General features: G+C 43.6%; 1 protein-coding gene across 6 annotated transcripts in view; it reads right to left on the bottom strand.

Annotated features, from left to right (window-relative positions):
* The window catches only part of P2RY6 (pyrimidinergic receptor P2Y6), an 82,906-nt gene that overhangs the window by 14,523 nt on the left and 51,249 nt on the right, over window positions 1-17,134 (bottom strand). For 4 of the 6 annotated variants that reach the window (XM_042458308.1, XM_042458311.1, XM_042458313.1 and 1 more), the window contains one exon: window positions 7,777-7,974. The gene's annotated coding sequence lies outside the window, so the exon portion shown is untranslated. Of the gene's footprint in view, window positions 1-4,095; window positions 4,482-6,099; window positions 7,267-7,776; window positions 7,975-17,134 lie in introns of those variants that run through there. The other 2 variants (XR_006102950.1, XR_006102951.1) reach the window with 2 other exon arrangements.

Genomic DNA, 17,134 nt, shown 5'->3' on the forward strand with positions numbered 1-17,134 from the left:
CAGTGATTTAGGTCTGATCTGCCCTGCGGAAATGAAGCAGTTTCACACTGCTTTAATGGTTGCAACTCAGTGCTATGGAATCCTGGGATTTGCAGTTTTGTGAGCTATTTTTCCTTCTCTGTGTGATCACTAAATGCCTTGCAGAACTACAGTTCCCAGAATTCCCTGGCGTTGGGCCATGGCAGTTAAAATGGTGTCTAACTGGATTATTTCTGCAGTGTATTTTGGACCCATGTCTCCTTCCTTGGAAGTTTTTAAACAGTTGCTGGGTGGCCATTTACCAGGAGGGCTTTCACTGTGTCTTCTGGCATGGCAGAATGGAGTTGGACTGGATGGCCTTTGGGTCTCTTCCAGCTCTATTAAATTCTTTTCGATGTTTGACTTGGAGAAGAGGAGAGGTGGCATGATAGCCATCTTTAAATATCTGAAGGGGTGTTCTGGAGAAGAAGGGACAAGCTTGTTTGCTGCTGCTTCGGAGCCTAGAACATGAACCAATGGATTGAAATTACAGAGAAGAGATTCCACCTAAACATTAGGAAAAACATCTTGACTGTAAGAGCTGTTAGACAGTGGAATGGAGTGACTCAGAAAGTAGTGGACTCTCCATCATTGGAAGTCTTTAGACAGAAGAATGAAGATCTTTCAGGAGCGCTTTGGTTGCATATTCCTGCATGGCAGATGGCCCTTGTGATACTTCAGCTCATTACAAGAACAAATTGGCCGACTTATGTAGTGAAACCTTGAAAAGACCAAAATTAACTTCCCCTTCCTTCTCAAACCAATTTTAAATGGCAACCCCCCTGGGGTTTTCTTGGCAAATTTCTTCACTTTATCAAAGTGGTAACTTTATCAAAGAATGAGATAAGATTTGTCTGGTTGAGTGGCTAATTCTCATCCTTCAGGCGGTGTGCATTTGTCAGTTTCTTCAAATTATTTTGCATCTAGTGCATTACGGGGGGGGGGGGGGGGAGTCAGCCTTTCTCAAGCCACAAGTGCCAACTTTTGTGTCTTCAGTCATTCACTTCCTTTGACGTGTCAAAAAAGGCCTCCCTAGCAGGGGGAAACTGGCATGGCTTTCCTCTCTGGTGCTTTTTCTTCATCCTGGTCTGCAAAGGAAGGAGACAAAGCTGGGAAAATTTGCTTTGTTTGGACTACAGCTGTCAGGGAGATTCTTGGAAGTGCAGTCCAAACAAGTAAAATTTCCCATCTTTGAGATGATTTGCTCCAAGATGAAGGAGCTGCATCTGTGCTCTTTGCTTTTGCCCTCTGCTGTGGTATAACTCTGGGACTGGCTACTCCTGCTTTGTGTTGAGGAGTGTAGCTACAATAGGATGGGATGGGGATGTGGGCATTGCCCCCTTACTTAAAAATATGCCTTCCAAAGACATTTCCCTGCAACCCCCAAATTTCTAGCAGTGCAAAGACACTGAAAATCATTCATGCCTAGAATTGGGCCAAAACGAACAAAATGAATTTCATCAGGGAGAAATTGAAAGAATAAGGTACAAATTTAGGGTGAAAAAATGAAATGCAAAGATATAGGATGGGGGACACCAGGCTTGACAACAGTACATGTGAAAGGGATCTAGGAGTCCTAGTAGACCACAAGTTGAACATGAGTCAACAGTGCGATGCAGAACCTAAAAAAGCTAGGCTGCATTAATAGAATGGCCCCGAGTTACTATAGGGAACATCTCTCCCTACATAATCTGCCTCGCACTCTCAGAATATCTGGGAAGAATCTTTTGGATTATCCAAATACTAGATTATGGTCAACTTCCCACCAAGCATTTGCTGTCATGGAATGCTTTACCGATAGAGATCTGACTGATTACTACTCTAGAAGCTTTTAAGAAAGCAATTAAAATGGACCTTTTCCGGCGGGCTTATCCCCCTGATCTTTTATAAAACTGAAGGGACATCCCACTCTGAGTAAGTGAATGATATGTCGATATATGGATTTTAATGTACTGTCTTGATTTTAAGATGTATTTTATATATGGAAATTGGTGTTCCGTTTTTATTGTTGTAAGCCCGCCTTGATCCGTAGGGAGAGGCGGGAAATATAAATAAACATTATTATTATTATTATTATTATTATTATTATTATTATTATTATTATTATGTATAGTGTCTAGATCAAGGGAAGTAATAGTGCTTAGGTCAGATCTCACCTGGAATATTGTGTCTGGTTCTCGGCACTAAATTCAAAAAGGGCATTGAGAAACTGGAGCGTGTTCAAAGGAGGACGATCAAAATGATGGAAGGTCTGGAAACCACAAAACCCTATGAGGAAGGACTTAGGGAGCTGGGGATGTTTAGCATGGATAAAAGAAGGTTAAGAGGTGCTATGATAGCCCTGTTTAAGTATTTGATGGGATCCCATACTGAGGAGGGAGCAAACCTGTTTTCTGCCGCTCCAGAGAATAGGACCTGGAGCAATGGATTCAAAGTAGACGAAAAGAGATTCCACCTCAATGTTAGAAGAACTTCCTCACAGTAAGAGCTGTTTGACAGTGGAACACACTCCTTCCTTGGAGAGTGGCAGAGTCTCCTTCTTTGGAACTCTTTAAACAGAGGCTGGATGGCCATCTGTTGAGAATGCTTTGATTGTGAGTTCCTGCATGGCTGGGGTTGGACTGGATAGGCCTTGGGATCTTTTCCAACTCTATGATTCTATTATTCTAAGTACAGCTGATCAAACACTCTATTTTGGATGTCAGGGCTTTTAAAAACATACATTTATTTTAACCTCCCCCCCAGAGAATATAATTAATATCATAAACGATCATGCATTATCAAGTCAAATGACTTACAAATGTTATATTATTTGTAGTGTGCCTGGACTTGTGATGGGTGAGTTCTGTGGAACAATGGGTTGCTCCTTGAACCTTTAACTGAGAAGAGGAATGTAAATACTTCTTTGACGGGAAAAGAAATCACGGCTAAACATTAGGAAGAACTTTCTGACTGTTAAGAGCTATTTGACAGTGGAATAGATTCCCATGCAGGGGAGCCAACTCTCCATCTCTGGAGGTCTTTAAACAGAGGTTGGATGGGCAGCTTTCAGAAGTGCTGTAGTTGTGTACAGTGCTTTGTTGTTGTTGTTGTTGTTGTTGTTGTTGTTGTTGTTAGCTGCTGTCGGGTCGCCAGCGATCCTGTAGACGAGACCTCTCCAAAATCTTCTGTCCTCCACTGCTCTGCTCAGGTCCTACAAAATCATGTCTGTGATCTCTCTGAATTGAGTCTATCCATCTGGCCTTGATCCTAGGCTTCATCAATGGTGAAAAGTTTGGAAATCACCAAGCTCTATGAGGAGCAGCTTAGGAAGCTAGGTATGTTAAGTCCGGGGAAGACAAAGTTAAGGGGTGATATGATAGCTCTGCTTAAATATTTGAAAGGATGTCATATTGAGGTGGGAACAAGCTTGTTTTCTGCCGCTCTAGACTAGAATGCGGAACAATGGATGAAAGCTACAGGAAAAGAGATTTCACATAAACATTAGGAAGAACGTCTTTATGGTAGGAACTGTTAGTGTAATAGGTTGCTGCCTTGGAGTGTCGTGTTCTCCTTCTTTGGAGGTTTTTAAACAGAGGTTGGATGGCCATCTTCACAGGGAATGCTTCAATAGTGGGGGTTGGATTGGATGGCCCTTGGGGTCCCCTCCAACTCTAGAATTCTATGAATCTATGAATCCAGGGCATATCACCATTACCATTACCATGCCTCAGAAGAAGGAAAAAAAGTTCTGCAAAAAAAGAAGAGCAAAAATGGCTGGTGGACCCCACATCAGTCGAGCAGTGAATCCATTCCAGGATCTGAATGGATTCAAAGGAGTTCTCCAAGGTGCTGATCCTGTTTCGGAATATATTTCAGCACTTTGGAAAGTTCCTTTAAAACCTGGAGTGGATTCACCAACCCTCTGACATGGGAATTGCTAGTGCTGCTATGGGCGGGTGGAGCTGTCTTTAGCTGTATACACACTGCAGAAATAATCCAGTTTGACACCACTTTCACTGTCACAGCTCAATGTTATGGAATTCTGGGATCTGTGGTGTTGTGAGATGTTTAGCCTTCTTTGTTGGAGAGCTCTGGTGCCACAATAAACAACAACTCCCAAAATTGCATACCACTGAGGCATGGCAGTTAAAGTAGTATCAAACTGGATTATTTCTGCAGTCGAGGCCTGTGAGCTTAGGAGAGTTGTGTTTTTTGGAACTGGAATCAGACTTATCTTGTCTTAACTCAGTACACGGGGCTCAGGCACAGTTCTTAACAACTAGGCAAACCCAGAGGTATCTTAGGGTTGAGGAAGAACTGCTTTCAATCCAACAGTTTCACCAAAGGTAGCCATGCTGTACCTTTGTTGCAGGGCAAAAACAAAAAACCAAGTTGCCGCAAATTGTTTACCCGTTTCCAATGCTTGCAGGGCATTTCAGAGGTGATGCAGAAACCATGCTTACATTTGAAAATGCGAACGGCTAAAAAAAGAAAAAAGCATACAGTTGAAGCTAAAATATATGAATGAACACACTTTAGTCAATCAGGAAACAGCTGCATATTTGGCGAAATGGGTAAATCAATGTACAGATTAGGAGAAACTGAGTTTTCGAAATGTAGAGGAAAGTTTTTGTGCTGAGAGGGAAATCCTCCAGGTTTTGCAATGCAGTTGAAAACAAGAACAGAAAGAAAATGCAGGTGGGGGATTTGGAGAGATACTGAGAAACTCAGAATGAGACAGGTTTGGGGGGGGGGCATTATTTTTACTTAAACCCTCCTCCCCAAAAACTCAAACTGCTTTTTTTTATTGAAACTGGTGGTGGTGGTGCTTTCAACCAATTCTTCTCTTTCTTTCTTTTTGCATTAATGTTTTAATGAAAATCCTGCTTATTATATGAATAATATGAAACATAATTTTATTTATTAGAAAGCCTAAGTAACCATATTTTAATGCTTTATAACATTAACAATCCAAAGTTATAAGGCTTTGATACGAGTTGCATCTTTCACTATGATAGGGTTTTCTTGGCAAGATTTGTTCAGAGGAGGTTTGCCATTGCCTTCCTCTGAGGCTGAGAGAGTGTGACTTCTTGCCCAAGGTCACCAAGTGGGCTTCATGGTTGAGCGAGAAATTGAACCCTGGTCTTCAGAGTCATAGTCCAACAGTGCCATGCTGGCAATCCCCCAGGACTCCATAAACTGTGGATTTCTGCATAGTGGGAGTTGAACTAGATCAGTGGCTCCCAAACTTTGGTCTTCTGGATGTTTTGGGCTACAGCTCCCAGAAGCCCCTGCCAGGTTGGTCATAGTGAGGGATTCTGATCCTCCAAAACATCGGGAGGATCAAAGTTTAGAAATCACTCTACTAGATCGCCCTTGGGGCCCTTTATGAGTCTGTCAGTCTTATCTCTCCCACAAAAGCCAAGCAGAGTTGTAACATGGTATCTCTTATATAAAATGGCAATATCAAGGTTCGTTTTTTGGGATTTATATATTTTAAAAAACATTTTTAAGCCATAGATGGCTGGATCTGTGGATAAGGAATCCGTGGAAACAGAGGGTCAACTGCACTTTCGCTCTCACCAGCTCTCAGTTTAGTGTTCAATTAACTCTTTTAAAGTCTGGACTAAAACCCACAGTGGGTTCCTCACTTCACTGACATGGGATATCAAGTTTCCTTGCTGCCACCTGAGAAAACTGTACATGCTTGAGGAATGCATAACATAGGCTGCATCCACACTGCAGAGATAAAGCAGTTTGACACTGTTTTAACTGTCCTGAATCAATGCTACGGATTTCTGGGATTTATAGTTTGGTTGGGCACCCATGCTCTCTGACAGGGAAGGCTAAATCACAAAATTACGAATCGAAGAATTCCATAGTACCGAGACACGGTAGTTAAATCAGTGTCAAACTGCTTTGTTTTTGCAGTGTGGCAACAGTCCTAGTAACCGGGCATTTGCTAGTTAATCAAGGAGATCTCTTGCAAATAATAATAATAATAATAATACAGGTTGAGTATCCCTAATCCAGAATTCTGAAATCCCAAATACTCCAAAATCGTTCACATTGGTTGCTGAGATAGTGACATCTTTGCTAGTATTTCAGTGTACACAAACTTGTTTCATGCAAAAATAATAATAATATTTAAAACGTTGTGCATAAAATGATCTCCAGGCTATGTGTATAAGGTGCACAGTTGCCCCTCTGTATAGACTTGAGATCTATTTTGATCATTTGCGGAGGGATGACCTCCATTAAAGTTAATAGCACCCATGCCCATTGCGCATATGCTGGGCCGCACACAAGAGCATGCAGCCATTTAAGCTTATGGAGTTTGAATATTTGTGGATTTCCAAATTTGCGGAGGGTGGTGGTGGTCTGGAACAGATGCCCTGTGAATTCAGAGGGAGGACTGTATATTAAAAATAAATAAATGTCATGTTCAGAGCTCCAAGATACCTCATCATGCCTACACAAATATTCCAAAATCTGACAAAATCTGAAATCCAAAACACTTCTGGTCCCAAGCATTTTGGATATGAGGGACTCTGTCTGTAATGATAATGATGATGCACCTTTCTGTAGTTGCATTTTGTGTAACAGGCTGAGCAAAGTCAAATCATGCTGTAGAGACAAATATGAATGTTTCCATGCTAATGATGGGCTGATTCCCTCTCCTATGCAGGAAAATTGTCAGCACATTCTCGAACGAGAGAGAAAAGATATATAAAGATGGAGCAACCTTGTTTTCACCCATTCCAGAGATGAGAATATGAACAAATGGACTCAAATTACAAGAAACGAGATTTCACCTAAACATAAGAGCTTTCTGATAAAATGTAAGCAATGTTTGACTTTAAAGAGAGCTTGAATGGGCATTTTTCAGGACTCCTTTGGCTGTAAATTCCTGAATGGCAGGGAATTCCAATTTGAAGTATGGTATGACCCCATATCCACAGGACAGTATCCACCATTTCATTTACCCACATCCAAAATATATGTTCTGTCTAGGCATTTTCTAGGTCCTTCAGTGCAATTCTGTGGCATACTTCTGGTGGACATTGACCATAGAGTTATACTGGAGACCTAGAAATGCTCAGTGGTATTTTCTTTCTAGAAACCTCTAGGTCCTCCAGCACAACTCTAATAGGGTTCACTATTATCCAGTTTTGGGTTTCCATGGTAAGCTTGGTAACGTATTCCTCATTGATGCAGGGAATCCAGCTCGCCCTTGTGAGTTCAGTTTTCCTAATACTGTGCATGCTACAGTATTTTGAATGAATCCCATGCAAAGCAAAACAGACAGACAGATTGCAAAGAATATTTATATATTACAAAGGTTGGAAATGCAACTCTACTCTTCAATGTACTTTTAAAAATAAGCATGATATAATGTGAATGCTCTTCTCCACTATTTAACTCAACATTTCCCAAGTCTATTTCAATGGTCCTTCCACACTCACTGGAGTGTAGGACCACTGTGAATGTCAAAAAACTGCAAATAAGAAAACACTATTCTTTTTACTTCAGAGAACACCTCTTTAGAAATCTCCAGGTCTTCCAATACTACTCTATGGTCATAGAATCATGCTGGAAGATCTACAAATGCTAGAGAAGTGTTTTCTCTAGGAACTTCTAGGTTCTCCAGCACAACTCTATCATGGTTGCGCTGGAGGACCTAGAGATTCCTAGAGAGAACACATTAATTAAAACTGCAAATAATCAAATCTGCAAAAGTCAATGCCGCAAATGTGGAGGGCCAAATGTACTCACCACTGTTCTACTTCAGGAGGTTTAGCCACTTGCTGAGAGCAAGATGGGCATCAAAGAGATGGAGCTGCAAATTACACATGCTTGTCCAGAAGATCTCCCAAATCTGCAGAACAACCCTGCTTCTCCTATTGAGGGAGATGGTGTTGGTCTACTTGCCAGGTGTGATGGTCAAAGCATAGTCTCCGGCAGAGACGCAGGCTATATAGGCGACAAAAGGAAACCAAAGGAAGCAAAACAAGGATGTCAGCCAGTTCAGTGCCAAGGCATGAAACTCAATGCACAGATGATAGGATCAGTAAATCTGACCTGTCCAGTAACCACATCCTGGTGCCAGGCAAGGGTTGGCACAAAAACATCAGGCAGCCAGCAGAACCAAGAGCGGAGAGCAAGAGGAACCTCTGTCTGGGACCAACAGGAGGAAGTGGGACCAAGTTCTGCTTTTAGATGACAGACATAGCAACAAAGGATGGCTGATGCAAGCCAAAGGGGTATGGTAGGGTTTCTATTTAATGGTACTGAACCAGGGTGATAAAACTATTTATGTGCCTTCAAGTCAACCCAGACATGTGGCAATCCTCTTCTAGGGTTTTCTTGGCAAGATTTCTTGAGAGGAGGTTTGCATTGTCTTTCTCTGAGACCGAAAAGGTGTGCCTGGTCAAGGTCTCCCAGTGGGCTTCCATGGCTGATTGAGGATTTGAACCCTGATCCCTTTGAGTCCTAGTGCAACACTTGAACCATGACCCCACAACAGCTATTAAACTTCAAGTTAACTCTGACTTATGGTGAACCCTCTCCTATAATTTTCTTGGCACAATTTGTTCAGAGAGGGTCTGCCATTGCCTTTGTCTGAGGCTGAGAGAGTGTGCCCAAGGCCACCCAGCGGGCTTCTAAGGCAGAATGGGGATTAGATCACCGGTCTTCTGGAGTCCTGGTCCAACTTTCAAACTGCTGCAACATGCTAGCTCTCATGGACAACATTTCTGCATAAAAAGTTTGCAAATTGCCTTCTTTTGAGGTTGAGAGAGTGTGACCTGCTCAAGGTCACCCAGAGGATTTCTAACTGAGTAGGGATTCAAACTCTAGTTTCTAGTCCAACGCACAAACTGCTACACTATAGTGGCTCCTCCTATGTTCAAATAGGTGGTTTTAAAAAATCTGTTTTCGATGTAGAAAGCAGATTTTCTGTGCCAAAAAGCTTTTATTTTATTTATTTCAAGGCTTTATACCCTGCTTTTCTTTCACAATGGGATTCAAGGGGGTTACAATAATGTAAGAAGACAGAAAACATTGATTACAAAAGTTAAAAAACAATTCAACATTATTAATATTAAAACATAAGTTAAAAACACATATTAAAAACCAGTAAAAACCATAAAAAGCATTTACAGCACAAAACAAAAAACGGTTTATACACAGAAAACATTTTTTCATGCACAGGCAACTTTTTTCTATGCAGAATACAAGATTTTGTTGTTGTTGTTTTAAAAAAATCCCTCCTATGTGTTTCATTGCACAATAATCTCTCTGCAACTCTTTGGGGCATTTGAATATGTGGAAAGAATACTTGCAGAGGCCTGTTCAGTTTGTCCCACCGCATGGAGAAAACTACCATCATTATTTGTTTCCATTGCTTTGGATGAAAATAGTCAAGAACGTGCATCCCTACTTTGCTTTTTTCATTTCTGCAATAAAACGTGATTCTAGAGAACCCAAACATCCCATTGTTGTTTAAGCAGAAATGTGAGAAGCACCAAAATGCAGCTCTTTCTTTCTATGCTCCAGAATGTACCTGGAGTCCAGGAAGAGGAGCCAACTTCAATTGCAGATGTTCGGATGTTTTTATAGTTTTGGGAGGAGGGTTTACCCTTTTGCCGCCCAGTTTCCTGTAAAGATTTGTCAGTAGGGAGATAAAGGAGGCATGATTTTTAAAAATCGTAATATCCAAGGTGACGGCCAGGTCAGGCTGATCCAGAACAATGTGCAGCTTTAATATTAACCCACAAAGAAACTTTTCCTTCTTGCAACGATCTCGCAAATGTTTCAAGAGCGGCTCCACAAACTACATGCCCACCTGTGGGCTGTTCCCGCTGACTTGCGTCAAAATTAAGGGGTTTAGATTGCAAATCCCAGAATCCCTCAGCCAGCTGGCTGGCCACTACTGGGTGTTATAGTCTAAAAAGACTAATGCTCCCAAACATACAACCGTACACTAAAAAGAAGTTACATGAATGGATGACACCAACAGCATTCCAGCTACTGTCAGTTTAGTACAGGAGAAAGGAATCGCTAACTCTCAGGATGCTTCTGGCTTCAGGTCTCCCAGTCTTTTACCATTAGCAATGCTCACAAGGCTGAGGAGAGGTGTTGTCACAAACGTCTGAAGGGCCAAAGTTCACCCAACCCTGGTTAAGATATTTACCAATATTCGATATCAGCTACTTAGTTACGTATGTGAAATTAAGGAACATCTCCTGTCTGATGCACCCAAGACCACCTGAACAGCCAGCAGTTGCATCAGGCAAACCAGGTCCGTTCAGTAGCTGCTGATTTGGGTGCAAGAAGAATGATGTTATACTGAGGAGGGAGCAGCTCGTTTTCTGCTGCTCCAGAGAACAGGACCTGGAGCAATGGATGCAAACTGCAGGAAAAGAGATTCCACTCAACATCAGGAGGAACTTCCTGAGAGTAAGGGCTGTTCGACAGTGGAGCACACTCCTTCCTTGGTGTGTAGTGGAGTCTCCTTCCTTGGAGGTCTTTAAGGAGAGGCTGGATGGCCATCTGTCGGGGATGCTTTGATGGAGAGTTCCTGCATGGCAGGGGGGTTGGACTGGATGGCTCTTGTGATCTCTTCCAACTCTATGATTCTGTTGTTTCAAACCTTCTCCTGCTAGCAAGTGAGACTGGGAATGTATCCCACTGTAGAAATAATGCAGAAATAATGCAGTCTGACATCACTTTAAATGCATGCTATGCAATCCTGGGATTTGTAGTTTGTTGTGACACCAGCACTCTCTGAGAGAGAAGGCTAAACACCTCAACAAAACTACAAATCCTAGAATTACATTGCATTGAGCCATGTCAATTAATGGAATGCCAAACTGCAATTTCTCTGCAGGGCAGATGCAGTCTTAGGTATATGATACAGGTACTTCTTGTTTGTATAAGAGAGTCATCTGCTGGACAATGCTCACATACTCTCCAGCATTTCACAGATGAAAACCTGGTCACGTGTGGCCAAGGAACATGGGAGTGTGGTCAGGATGGCAAAAGTTATTATTGAGGAAGAACAGTCAAGCCAGGAGAGGTTCAAGCCTCTAGACTCGTGGGAAAGGCAAGATTCCTTCCTTTCCTCTCTTTTCCCTGAGTTAATTCACTTTAACACAGTTTGAAGCAAGTGAGGTTTGCTGAGGACAAACAGGAAAAGTGGGAGGAAGAGAGAGAAACTGGGACATTTCAAAAGCAGCTGGAAAAGTGGGATGGCAGAGGATTGCAGTGGTCTCTCCACATTTGCTGCAATTAGGGGCACAGGACCCCTGTGAATGTGAAAGTGGAAAGCCACAAATAAAAAACCAACTCTAGGAATCTCTAGGTCTTCCAGCACAACTCTGTGGTTGACATCTGTTGACCGTAGAATTACCCTGGAGGACCTACAAATTCCCAGAGAAGCATTTATGCTCTACATAATGTATTAACTATTTTATTCTGTATGTAGCACCTTTGAGATTAACTGAAAGAAAGAAGTTGGCAGCATGAGCTTTTGTAGACTTCAGTCTACTTCCTCAGATACTTTTGTTGGAGTGGAAGTGAGGGACAGGCATATATATGCCAATGGTATGTGAGAATGTCAATTCAAATTCAAGATCCTTTGGCTATGGAAACTGTCTTTGGCGACTTTTTTTTTTGCACTGTAGTTTACGACGGTATTTTACTATCATAGTTTTTAGTATTGTATTCTAGTATTGATTTAGTATTTTATACTGAAGTAGTTATAAATGTTATTTCTGTTGTAAAGCACCGTGTACATTGATAAGATCATAAAAAAACAACAACAATAATGATATAATGATGATTCCTCTAGGAATCTCTAGGTCCTCCATCACAACTCTATGGTTAATTTCCAGAAGAGTTGTGCCGGAGGACCTAGAGATTCATAGAGAGGAACATTTTAATCAAATCCATGAATAATCAAATCCCAAACAAAGTCAAAGCCACAAATGTGAAGGAATCAACTGTAACTGGGACTATCTTGCCAAATTGTGACAGTTCGAGAGTCGATCCTCATGAATCAAGAAGTCTACCTCTCTGTCACCTGAATGCACCAAACATCCATTGAATAAAATGGTCTCCCTTCACCTCAGACCTAATACATTTTACATTTCTACATTTTCCCATGACAATACACATCTGCATAAGGACTACACAATTAACTGGAAAGTCTCTTTTTGACTGAACAGATCGGTTGGGGCCTTTCATATTTGACGTAAAACTGCGTAAATAGACAGAGGCAAATATTGCTTTTGCACTCAACCTTCTCTCAAGAACCAAATACCTTGACTTCCTTTTAGGACAGGGTTATACAACTCGGGAGGGACACCTCACGAAACAGAACAAGGAATATCCTGCTCGGGTCAGGAAGAGCTGGAGCAATGAAGGACTAAGGCCAAACAAGAAGTGACCTCGAGTAGGGTTGCCATAAGTGAGAACTCCAAACGGGACAAATGTAGGACAAATGCAGGACAACATTTTCAAATGTAGACACACATTTATAAAAATGGGGACACACAAAAAAAATTGAGGCTTTTTTAGAAATGTTAATATAAATCCATGTTTCTTAGGCATGATCAAAAGTAGGACATATTGTACATTATTTGTAGACAGATCATGGGAAAGGTACTCCTTTCTGGCCACCCCCCTCCCTTCCAAACAGCACATTTGAGCATTGAACATGGCTTTATTTTAACATTGCCTCTTGCATATTTCAGAGGCTATTCCACAACCAAACCCTTTGGTCAAGGGACTTTGGTTTTTCTTCATTTTGACTTGTTTTCTCTGTATCCCCCCACTAAATAAGAGACATGAAATGAGTTTAATGGGTACAAGTTAAAAAAAGTCTTGTGAGACTCTGTAGGCAAGAGGTGCACCATCTTAAGAACTGCATTAAGCACAGTTAGGCTGCGGCCACACTGCTTTCACTCTCATCACTCCATCTATGGAATCCTGGGATTTGTAGTTTTGTTGTGTGGCCAAGGCGGGGCTTTGAAATCTCAGGCATAGAGAGGCAAAAGGCTTGGCTGCATCTACATGGAGAAATAATCTGGTTTGAGACCACCTTTAACTGTCTTGGAATGCTATGGAATTCTGGGATGGTGGTTTGTTCCAGCACCATAGCAGAATGGCAGTTAACCCCTGGAAAGCTCTCTGACCAAGGTGACCAATGCCCTCACCCCAAAATGTAGGGCACCCAAGCAAAAAATGTAGGACATGGCCAAAACTAAAAGCTAAAAACACCCATGTAATGATAAATCCATGCTTCTTAGCCAGGACCAAATGGAGGACATTTTGAAATGTGAACAGAAGAGGACATGTCCTGGAAAAGGAGGAGGATGCCTGGCACCTGTGCTCAATCCAAAATGGCACTGCAAAATAAACAATGCGGGACTGAAATGCCCAGAGTCCTCACCAAACTGCATCCACACTGAGGAAAGAATCCATTTGAGAATGATTAACTGTCCTGGGTTAGTGCTGGGGAATGCTGGGAATTGTAGCTATTGTGGCTCAGAGCCATCATGACAAAAGAAGTCTCAATGTCTCCCAAACACTAGACTTCCCAGATTCCCAGCACTGAGTTAAAGTGGTTTATTATTCCTGCAGTGTGTGTGAGAGATATAAAACTAGGACTGGATCATTTGGAGGATCTCTGTGTCCAAAAACACATGCTTGGACTGCCAGGGCTCATTGCTATGGAATCCGGGGAATTGTAGTTTATTGTGGCACCAGACTCTCGGACAGAGAAGGCCAAATGCCTCACAGACACAAATAATCCAGAGCATTGAGCTTTGGCAGTTAAAGGGTCTCAAAGTGCGAGCGGGGGGGGGGGGGGAGAGAAAAGCCAGGGAGTGTGAATGAGCTCTGAGAGGAGGAGGAGGAGGAGGAGGAGGGAGGGAGGGAGGGAGGAGGGAGCCAAGGGAAGTGGCCAGGACCACCAGAGGAGCCCCTGCTTTCCCATCATCGCAGCCTTCTCACGGCGGGCAAGAGGCTCTGCCCCCAGCCAGGCAATGCCTCCATAGTCCCTTTTGTCAAAAGAGCTCTGGTGCCACAAGAAACTACAATTCCAAGAATCCCATAGCACTGAGCCATGGATGTTTAAGGGGGGGGGTGTCAAACTATTCTGTCAGTGCCTTTGCACCCCAAAGCCTTCATTATTTACCAGCAACTTGCAAAGGCAAAATCTCTTCTCCAAGCCATTGAAAACCAACCCAAGTGGAGGGGGGCTGATTGCTTCTTTCCCATTGGTCAGCTTCGGGAGAAATTTGCATATACAAGGAAAGGTGTTTAGGGCCTCAAAAACGATCCTGTGATAAAGAATTACAACAATACTGACCTGGTAGACATTTAAAAGATGAGGCATTTGGCTCCCTGAAACAGGAACCATTTATGGCCTTTTTTTTTCTTTGCTCACTGTAACTGAGGGCCATTCACATTACAAAAAAAATCGGTTTCTGAAACCGATTCAGTCACGGGAAGTTCCTACTCACCCCACCCACTCACACAAGCGAATCCGGGGCTTGCACACCCTTCCGTGGTTAAATGGCCCCTAGCGCGGGTCTTTTGAAATCGGCGCAATACCGTTTCTTTTTAAAAACCCCGGGTCCTGGAATGAGAACTTTGGCCTCGATCACGATCGAGGCAAATTGAGGGAGGGATTTAGGTCAGAGGGTGGGCAAAGGCAAGCATTCCTCCCTCATCGGAGGGAGGGGGAGGAGGAAAAGCCCTGGGAAAAGGGAGCAAGGGAAGGCATTCTTTTAGGAGCCTCTTTTCCCGGCATCTCCTGCCCAAAGCCCTCTTCGCGCGCTGGGCACCTTCCCTTGCAAGAGGAAAAATCAGGTCATGAACGGAGCTCATGTCAGGCAAACCCCCCCCCTTTTCAAATTCAAACATTTTTTTTTAGCGAACATGCACATTGTTTATATTCTAGAATGTATGTTTCTTTAACTTTTTTGAGCGCACATGCACATGGTTTAATTCCAGAGGCAGATGGAGCCAGGCTTGCACTTGCTTTCGCAGAGGGAGAAGCTACAAAGTGTGCAAACATAGTTACACATTTTTACCAATTTTTTTTGAGCAAATATGCGAATATTTGTCTTCTTGAGCAGATACAGCAAGGGAAAGAAGGGAAAGCTAATGTTGCTTTTAAAAGCATAAACAAAAGCATGGGCAATCCCATCCTTTGCCTGGGACAGGGGCAGATCTGACCCAAAAGCCACAGGTTTTATTAAGAGAGAGAGAGAAGAGAGAGGCATCTCTCTCCCTGCTTCAGCCGCTGAAACCCCTGTGCCTGGCTCTTTAAAAAGGGAGGACACTCCCCCGATGCCCTGCAAACGTCACCATGACGATAGCTGATTGGCAGCGGCCAATCTACAGAATGCATTGATTTCTGTCAAATGCATCGATTTTCAATTGTAGTGGGCACTTGCAACGGAGCGATTCGGGGGAGGGGCACCGATCATCCCAGTTCCCTCCAATCTTTTGGCCATTATGAATGGGGCCCTAGAAAGTAATGCCTTTGGCAGGGTAATATACCAAGTGCTGGCAATAGCTCTGAGTGGCAGATGTCTTTGAACCTGCTCTCTAGGCTAAGCCAGGTAGGGAGGCGGGGAGGGTGGCATACAGCCATGGGGAGGGCTGGAGCTGCCTCCAGGGCCTTGCTGGGGGGGTGAGGTCCTGGGGGAGGGGCCAAACTGGGGCGGACTGTGTGGCCCCACCCCAAACCGGAAAGTCCCGCCCCCGGCGGATATGGCAAACCTACCCTCGAGTAATATGCAATGACATACCAGCATCATTCTTCATCAAAAGCAGCCAAAGATAGGAAAACCTGTTGTGATTTCCTATCAAGACAAGATTTCAACTTATGGTGCCATCCTGAACAAGAAACCTCTAAGAGTCCCAATCATCAACACCTTGCTCAGGTCTTGCAAAGTCAGGACAACCATGGCTTCCTTGATGGGGGTGCACCTGCCCTTTAAAAATAAGGCATTTGAACACCTCTTAAGTGCTGTTGTTTCTATGGAATCCGAGAATCATGTTTTTTTACAAGGGAGGACTCTTAGCCTTCTTAGCCTCCTCTGCCAAAGAGTGCTGGTCCTCACAAAACAACAATCCCAGGTTTCTGTATGATGGAGCCATGCCAGTTAAGTGACAGCAAACTGCATTATTCTCCAGTGTTGATGCACCCTAGTCCGCACTCAAACCACACTCCACACGGGGCTCCACCAGTTTATCCACCGTTTTTGCTCTTCCTAGTGCCCATAGCATTGCAGAATTGGAAGGTACCCCAGGGCCCATCTGGTAGTCAAACCCCATGCCAGTTAGAGGAAGCACAGCTAAGACACTCTGAGAGTGGCCATCCAACTTTTATATCAAGACCTGAAAGATGCAGCACCATCTCTCCCCATTCCACTGTTAAAGATCCCACCACCAGGAAGTTCTTGGTATCTACTGGACTCGCCCTCCTACAATTTCAACCCATTGTTTTGGGTCCTTTCCTCTGTAGCAGCAAAGACAAGCAAGCTCCATCATCAAGTGACAGCCCTGCTATCTGGAGATGTCTAACATGTCTTTCTCCATGCTAAATAGCCTAAAAAGAGGCTCCTCCCTCCCTAACTGTCATCTTTCGGCCTCCTGAGGGGAGAGAAGGCTGGCCCAGTACCATCAGGGGCTAGCCTGAAGAAGGAGGCTCCTCCCTCCCCAACTGTCATCTTTCGGCCCTGAGGAGAGAGAAGGCTGGCCAGTACCATCAGGGGCTAGCCGGAAGAAGGAGGCTCCTCCCTCCCTAACTGTCACTTTCGCCTCGGAGGAAGAGAAGGCTGGCCCAGTACCATCAGGGGCTAGCCTGAAGAGGAGGCTCCTCCCTCCCTAACTGTCATCTTTCGGCCTCTGAGGGAGAGAGAAGGCTGGGCCCAGTACCATCAGGGGCTGGCTGAAGACAGAGGCTCTCCCTCCCTAACTTTCATCGTTCGGCCTCTGAGGGAGAAGAAGGCTGGCCCAGTACCACAGGGGCTGGCCTGAAGAAGGAGGCTCCTCCTCCCCAACTGTCATCGTTCGGCCTCTGAGGGAGAGAGAAGGCGGGCCCAGTACCATC

Source organism: Sceloporus undulatus, chromosome 3, assembly GCF_019175285.1.
Source record: "Sceloporus undulatus isolate JIND9_A2432 ecotype Alabama chromosome 3, SceUnd_v1.1, whole genome shotgun sequence".
Taxonomy (NCBI): domain Eukaryota; kingdom Metazoa; phylum Chordata; class Lepidosauria; order Squamata; family Phrynosomatidae; genus Sceloporus; species Sceloporus undulatus.